The following is an 8,625-nucleotide window of genomic DNA, read 5'->3' on the forward strand; positions in this document are numbered from 1 at the left end:
ATAAGAGCCCTGCTGGATCAGCCCAAAGGCCTATCTAGCCCAGCATTCTGTTTGCACAGTGGCCAACCATACGCCTGTGGGAAACCCACAAGTAGGAGTGCAGTAGCACCTTCTGGCTCATGTTCCCCAGCATCTGGTATACCGAGGCTAGTTGCCTTTGATTGTGGAGGTGACCTAGAGCCATCATGACTGGTAGCTACTGACAGCCCTATCCTCCATAAATTTGTCTCATCCCCTTTTAAAGCTGACCAAGTTGGTAGCCATCACTCCATCTTACGGTGGTGAATTTCATAGTTTAACTGTGGTGTGTGGCGAAGTGCCTTCTTTTGTCTGTCCTGGACCTCCCACCAATCAGCTTCATGAGATGACCCTGGGTTCTAGTATTATGGTCCATGTCCCTGATTAAGGCTCTTTGTATGTTCAGCACCAACCCCTTTTTTGTGTGGAAAAAGTGCAGAAAAGGTCAAATAAAGTGATCAAGGGGCTGGAACATCTCCCCTGTGAGGGAAGGTCACCACAGCTGGGATTGTTTAGCTTGGAAAAAAAAAGGAAGGTAAGTGAAGACATGATCGTTCTTCAGTCGTTAAGTCGTGTCCGACTCTTCGTGACCCCATGGACCGTAGCACGCCAGGCCTTCCTGTCCTGAAGACATGATAGAGGTGTACAAAATAATGCATGGTGTGGAGAATGTGGATAGGCAGACATTTTTCTCCCTCTCTCACAATAGTAGAACCCAAGGTCATCCCATGAAGCTGATTGGTGGGAGATTCAGGACAGATAAAAGGAAGGACTTCTTCACACAGCGCATAGTTAAACTATGATATTTGCTACCACAAGATGGAGTGATGGCTCTCAGCTTGGATAACTCTAAAAGGAGATTAGACCAATTCACTGAAGAGAAGGCTATCAATGGCTACTAGCCCTGATGGCTATGTGCTACCTCCACTATCAGAGGCAGTATGCCCATGTACACCAGCTGTTGGTGAACGTGAGCGAGAGGGTGCTGTTGCATTTGTGTCCTGCTTGTGGGTTCCTGGTTGACAGCTGGTTGGCCACTGTGTGAATAGAATGCTGAACTAGCTGGACCCTTGGTCTGATCCAGCATGGCTCTTTGTATGTTCATAGCAGGGGAAAGTCTACCTTGCTGTTGAGGTCCTGTACGGACACCACACAGAACAATGTCCTTTGCAGACTTGATACTTGAAACAGTAGACTCTGGAACTCTTGGACAGACCTGCAGAACCTGTGATCAGCCTGTGATCAACTCCAACTCGAAGATCCGTTTCACACATATTATTGTCAAGCTGGGTATCCCCCATCTTATAACTGTGCATTTGGTTTCTCTTTCCTAAATGAAGAACTTTGCACTGTCTCTGTTAAATTTCATTCTGTTATTTTCTGTCCAGTTTTCTAACTTATCAAGATCATTTTGAATGTTGTTTCTGTCATCTAAGATATTAACTATCCCACCTAATTTTGTGTCATCTGCAAATTTGATCAGCATTCACGCCAGCTTCAATGATGCTAACTGGCAAAGTTTCAAGACCGGCAAAATGGAAGGGTTTGCAAGATGAGACCAAAGATGTCCATACAGTCAGGTGCTCTGTCTCCACCAGTGGCCAGCATGGATGAACGCCAGGGATGCATGCTTCTGTCTCTCTCCTCTCCCCACTATGTGCCCGCTTAAGTGCAAGGTTCCTGGCTTGCATTAAGCCAGAGTTCCCTGTTACGTCTGAACCAGGGAATTCTGGCTTTATGTCACTTATCAAACCTGGACAATGAGCCAGAATTGGGAGGAGAGGAGAAGGAGGAGAGGAGGAGAAGGGGGTGAGGGAGGAGCACGCGGTCTCGACACTCATCCACGTAACCATGCAGTTATGATTAAACCATAGTTTATGAACCATAAACCATCGCCTATGAAGCTGTGGATGAATGTGGCCAGTAAAAGGCAGCTTCTTGCATTCCCAGAAGACGAAAGACATCTGGATGCCCTGGAATGACTGGCTAATATATGTGCATTGTTTGTTTACGCTTTTAAAAAAATAAGCTTTGGAGAGGCCTAGCGCCTACCTTGCCCATCAGCCCTAGTGATCCTGGCCTGCCTGAGCAAAGCAAAGATTTGTTTTTTGAACCACTTCTTCATCCTTGGGAGAGAATCGTAGTGAGTTTTTCCAGCAAGCTGTTGATGTGGGGGATGGCCCATGTATTTCATCCAAGCTATTATTAGCCAATGCAGTCGCTACACCCCAGAATTTGTGGGCATCCCTTTCCACCAAAGCCCGAACAGGGCTCCATTCCCAAACCAAGATGTGCTATTTTGAAAACTTGGTCCGCGCTGTGTGGCGGTGATGGAGGGAGAGCAGCAGCAAATAACACAAGGCAAGCCCTGCTGGATCAGAACAGAGAGTTTGTCTCTGCTTCCAGCGCTACATATGCAGAAGCCGGGATGAGCGGTGGTGGCTCCAGGGATGGTTGTCTCTCCCTTGCCTCAATTTGGAAGCTGACGTACCTCTTCAGAGGCACATTTTTTGGCATAGCATGACAGGAGATGTTCGGGATGGACCGTTCTGTCAGTTTCACTTTCTCCCACACTGAGATGTTTAAGCTCAAGTTCTTTCTGTCCTGCTTATGAAGAAATTTGTGAATCTCGGTAAGTTCTTGTCAAAAAATGAAGCAAGCAAAATCTTCACTCATCTGCACCGGTCAAATTCAACAGGTACAGCTATTCGCAGCATGGAGAGGACCACGTGCCTGCCTGCCCTGCAGGTGCCTGCTAAAGACAAGGAGTCTGTCAGAAAAAAAGAGGCAACCACCCTTATTCAGCGCCGCAAACATGGCTGAATTCACGAGGATTCAAACCCCCATTTTTAAGAACCCTCTGCCTGGATGGATTGAATTTGTCAGATTTGCTTTCTCCCACATTTGAATGTTTAAATACTCACGGTCTTTCCATTCCGTTTATGAAGAAATTTGCAGATTTGGGTAAGTTTTGATCAAAAAACAAACAGAACAAAATTCTCACCCATCCCTGGTTGCGGTCCAAAACATCTGGAGTGCACCAGGTTGTGGAAGGCTTTTATATACCCCTGAAAGGCAGGAAATAAATAAATAAGTAAGTAAGTAAGTATCTCTATCTGACTTATTGCCTCTAGTTTGACCCTTGGTGAGGACATGCGTGTACGAATCAGCTGTGGAGGGGTATAAATCAGCTGGTTTCAGAGGGATGCATCTTTTGAGCTAACTGTGGGTGGCAACCAGAGAGATGGCCTTTTTGGCTGTGGTGCCCCTCCGATGGAACACACCCTGCCCCGGGTGAGGCTTGCCTAGCACCTACATTATTATCTTTTTGTGGTTATCTCTTCATTGTTATCTTAGCCATTGTAAGTTGTCGTTGCTCCTGTTGCTATTCTGTCTCATCTGGGATTGATTTTGATTGATGCTGTGTCTTCTTTTATTGATTCTCTTGATAAATTGTGTTGATTTTAGAGTTGGATAGCCACTCTGAGAGCAGCTACCCTCAAGGTGCAAGATATAAATTTCATAATAAAATATATATAAATGAGTAAAGGGCCCGAGCAAATTTAGGGGATTTTTTTAGAGCCACCTGCCCAATTATTTATTTCATTTCATTTCTATACCCCCCAATAGCTGAAGGTCTCTGGGCAGTTCACAACAATTCACACACAGAAAAAAATACAAACTACAACATTAGAACATTATGCAACATTACAGCATTGTAATAAAACATAGTTTAAAATTGTTGAACATACAAAATTTAAAAGCAATTTAAATAGCTAAAAACAATTTCAGTAAATTTCAGTAACAGATCTGTTCAAGACAGCTGACATGACTGCTCCATCCTATGCCATTCAAATTCTCATGGGTATCCGCTTCCTGGCCTGTGTCGTGCCCAGACAGTTGACAGGGCCCAGAGCACCCGGACCATCTTGCAGTGACAGAGAAGGTGACTTGCTGTCGCACTTCCCAGGCGAAACCGGCTTCCTGCAGGTCCTCTGTCCCCCTTGAAAAATCTTCTCTCCTTTTGCAGTCTCAGGTCCAGTCCTTAGCCAAACCCCGGCGCACAGGTCCTGTGTAAATAAACAGAACGAGAAGCAAGTCAATAACAGGAAACTGGCTGGGCAGAGCAGGCAGGAGACCAGTTTAGTCAAGGCCCCATAGTCAAGCAGCCTGTGTGCATTCGGGTTCCGGGTCTGCCGTGCAATCCTGCATGCCTCAAGGACGAGCCTCCGAAGATGGCTTGTTTGGGGGAAATTCTCTGGTGGGAAGAATAAAGGTTCTGTCTGCCCCTGTATCATGAGGATTTCTGCTGTAGTGTATGCTAGGAGTCTGCCTGCCAGATGGGGGGATTCCCTACCTGCCGGTCCGTGGGGAATCCAGCCGTGGGGTGGGCGATCCATTCCTCCCCCCAGAATCCTCGTGAGCTGGCTCCTCTCCACGAGGATTCTGCGGAGCTGCAGGCCGGCAGCTGGCTCCGTATCACTGGCCTGGCAAATGGATACAGCCGCGAGTGGCGTAATGGCTGCATTTAGGTTAAATGGCTGCATTTAGGTTAAACTAAGGGGCTTTACGGCCGCAAGTGGCGTCCACTACGTCACTTGCGGCTGTATCCATTCTCCCGGCCAGAGATACGGAGCCGGCCTGCAGCTGTCTGGAATCCCCATGGAGAGGAGCTGGCTCATGAGGATTCTAGGGGGAGGCGGAGGTGAGTGGTGCCGCTCCGCCACAGACTCCAGAGGCTGGACACATTGGGGTCCACAGTGGATTTTTCCGCCATCCCTAATAAATTTTATAATAACTAAGGGTGCAATCCTATGCAGGTTTAGAAAGAAATAAGCCCTAAAACTCCCAGTATGGCTGGCTGGGGAATGCTGGGAGTTATAGGACTTCTTTCTGTTTTAACCTACATAGGGTTGCACCCTAAATCAGGTTATTGAAAAACAACAGATGGGTCGTTTCTTCTGCATTTGCCCTGCCTCGTTCACAGAATTCTACTGCGGCTCCAGATGTCGTAGTCCTCGACTTGTAACCTTTCCATGTTTTCCCACTGCTGCTTCTGTCTTTTTTCTTTCCACAAAAAAATCCATTAAGGAAGTAAAGATGGCACAGCTGCATATTGCCTTTTGACTGAAAGCGCTAGGCACCCTCTGTCTGGAAGCATCCATCGTGTACAGGTCTTGTCACCGCACCTTGAAAAGGATTATCACAGAGCTGCTGGAAACGGTGCTGAAAAGAGCAACCAAAATGATCAGAGGGCTGGAGAAACTCCCCTATGAGGAAACATTACAACAATTGAGGCTTCTAAATTTAGACTGGTGGAGGGGTGTGTGTGCGGGAGTGAGGCAGCTATGGGAACAGGCTTAGAATATTATAGAGAATGTGGATAGAGAGAGAAGGGTTTTTTCTCCCTCATTTGCAGTATTAGAACTCAGAGGATCATCCAATGAAACTGGCCAAAGGACAGACAAAAAGGAAGTCCTTCAACACTCAGTGCACGGTTAATTTATGGAATAGCGCATGGTTGTTTATGGTAGGGGTGAAGAACTGTATTGGGGTGGGTGGTGCCAGATTGCATGTATAAATGCGCATGGTCACACCCACTGATATCCTCGTCCCACCCCCAGGCATTTTAACCCTTCTCCATGCTGGGAGAGGCAAGGAGTTCCATGCCTCTTCCAGCACAGAGAAAGAGACTCAGCCATCACTGGGAGAAGTAGCCAGTCCTTCCAGTGCCAGGCAAATCCCTGGCTATGCACAGCGCCTGGCATCCCCATGAAGTAACTTTTTTCAGATCAGAGATAACAGTAAGGATTGCCTCCACCTGGGAAGAACCCCAGATGGCTCTGCAGGCCAGATTAACCCCGCCTGAGGATTCTGCACCCCTGATTTATAGAATTTGCTATCATAAGCTCTGGTGATTACTAGACACATTCTTGGAGGAAAATGCTATCACTGGTTAGGGATGTTGGAGAAATCCGTAACAGAACAAATGAGTTCGGGTTTTCATGAATCTAATCTGCGGATTCCACAGTAGAGTAGCTTTTCCCCTGGCAGGTGGATTCTGCGAACTTGTGGACAGTTTTTCTAACTTTCCCACATTTTGTGCACATGTTGTTGTAGGAAAATATGCAGAATTTTAAAGAAGTCTCAAAATGTGCATTTTCCCCATAGGCTAATGTGTGAAAATGTGTATTTGGCAGGAATTTGCACATTTTCGCATGTGCATTTGTGCAAATGTGCATTTGCGCAAATTTGGAAACAAAAAGATCTGATTCATTCGATGGGCGGATGATGGAACAAAAGGTTCCTGACGATCCATGAAACACAGAACGGATTTCACACAATCTGTACATCCCTATCACTAGTTACTAGTCATGATGGCTATATGTGCCCCCAGGCTCAGAGGCAGTGCCCCTTAGTACGGTTGCCAACAGCTTCCCAAAGACATCTGGTTGGAAACTTTGGGAACCCGGATGCTGAGCTAGATGGACCATGTGTCTGATGCAGCAGGGCTCTTGTTCCGTTCCTTAAATCTCAGTTTTAAAAATGTGTGTTGATGCTTTTTTAGATCCTTGCACTGCCTCTGCTCTTTGTGGTTGGTTTTATTTTATTTATTTTTAAAACAGTTCTGTGGTTGGTTTACTTTTGTTTTAGATTTTGCATTGTTTTATTATATTTGTGCATTTTGCAGTTTAACATTCATTTTGTGAACTGCCCAGAGAGCTTCGGTTTTTGAACGGTACAGAAGTGCAGTAGATAAAATAAATGCATCTCTGATGGTAGAACCCTGCTAGCAAACAGAAATTCCATTGTGAGTTAAAAGGTACAATTCCGTGACCAGATCTTGGAAACTGGTGTGATCAAACTAGATGTAGTGCAAGAGATCTGTAATTGCATCTCCTGGCATCTCCTGGCATCTTTTTCTTTACTTCAAAGTAGCTGCAGAAGACCTGCTCATTTAATAGAGGGAACAGCACTTTGTGGGGTGGGATCAATCCTGTCCCCCATTCCATTTTCTGAATTGAAACCACCCTCTCCCCAGGCTGCTATTGCGGGTGGGGGAAATCCATGCCCAGTATATGAACCTTCTCCCCACCCCCCACCCCCAGCATAGCTACTGCAGTATCCTGAGGTGCTTCCAGACAGAGGGCTCCTAGTACTACTAACTATAAGGCATTGTGCAGCTATTCCATCTTCTATCGGATTTTCTGCAGGATAAGAAAACATGGAAGAAGTGGTGGGAAAACACGGGAGGGTTATAAATGGAAGATGTCATCTGGACTCTCCATACAATTCTGAGACTGAGGGCCAAAACACATATGATTTTAAATGGTTGGGCAATATCCAAGGGTGATGTTCCACCAACTCAAATAGAGCTAGTGGAGCTCCACTGAATTTTTAGTTGCGCAAGCTGTTACCCATTATGCTTGTGCAACTGGTTGTGCAAGCAGTTGTGCATCCATTACACAAAATATTTCACCATGGGTGCAAGCAGTTGCGTTACACAAGTGGAATGTGCAACCGGTTGCACAGTGGGTGCAAAGCAGTCACAGAACCGGTTGAACAACGGGTGCAAGCAGTTGCATAACTGGTTACACAATGGGAATGAGCTGCATGTTGCCCAATGACTTGCAGAATGGGTTGCCCAAGACTTACGCAGAACGGCTTGTGCAACGTAGTTGGATTCTTCTGTTGCGCATAGTTTAGAATCCAGTTTCCGCTAGTGAAATATCATTTGCGCTAATGGAATGACACAGTTGGATGCTGCCCTGCATCTAGCAGCAACATCTTTTTTACTGTAGAGTCGGTGCAGGGCAGGGCCCCACATTTGGATTTTAAAAGCCCCCCTATCCCTCATGCTAGGACCTTGATCTAGAATGGGGCCCCTGTATGAACTCTAGTGTAAGAAAAAAATAAAGTGATGTAGCTGCTAGATACAGATTAGGTCATGTCTGTTTTGGTCCTGAGCCAGGGCGACTGCAACATAAAAGCCTTGTTTGGAAGCCCCCCTGGTTGTGGAACCGCTGCCTTGGAGAGGATAGATTGGCTTCCTCTCTTTTAAGCACCCATTTTTTGTTTGGATTGAAGTTCATCGTCCCCACTTTCATGCTCGCCTTGTTTTGTCTTGCTCTTGTTCTTTAGGGCATGTAATGGATTTTACTAGTTTTGATTTGTATTTACACTTGATGTGTGCTTTTTTATTTGATTTTTTTAAAATCCTGTAAGCCGCTTTGAGTTTATTTTACAAAGAAAAATAGGAAATATATTTACAAATAAATAGAAACAAACAAATTAATTAAAAACAACAACAGCCGCTAGGAAGCAGAGCTTGGGGGGGGGGGTATTTTATTTCTATATCGCCCGTGAACATTGTTTCCAGGGCAGTTTATAACGCCCCACCCAGAACTTGCCCCACAGTCAAATCTCACTTCAGCTACATAGGAACGCTCAGAAGTGTTCTATACTGAGCATTCGTCCATTTAAGTCAGCATTGTCCACAACAAATGGTAGTGGCTCTCCAGGGTTTGAGGCATAGGTCTTTCCCAGCCCAGCTTCAAGATGCTTAGGATTGAACTTGTGACCTTTTGCATGCAAAGTTTGCTCCAC

Source organism: Heloderma suspectum, chromosome 6, assembly GCF_057233095.1.
Source record: "Heloderma suspectum isolate Gila_16-S chromosome 6, 16-S_ref, whole genome shotgun sequence".
Taxonomy (NCBI): Eukaryota; Metazoa; Chordata; class Lepidosauria; order Squamata; family Helodermatidae; genus Heloderma; species Heloderma suspectum.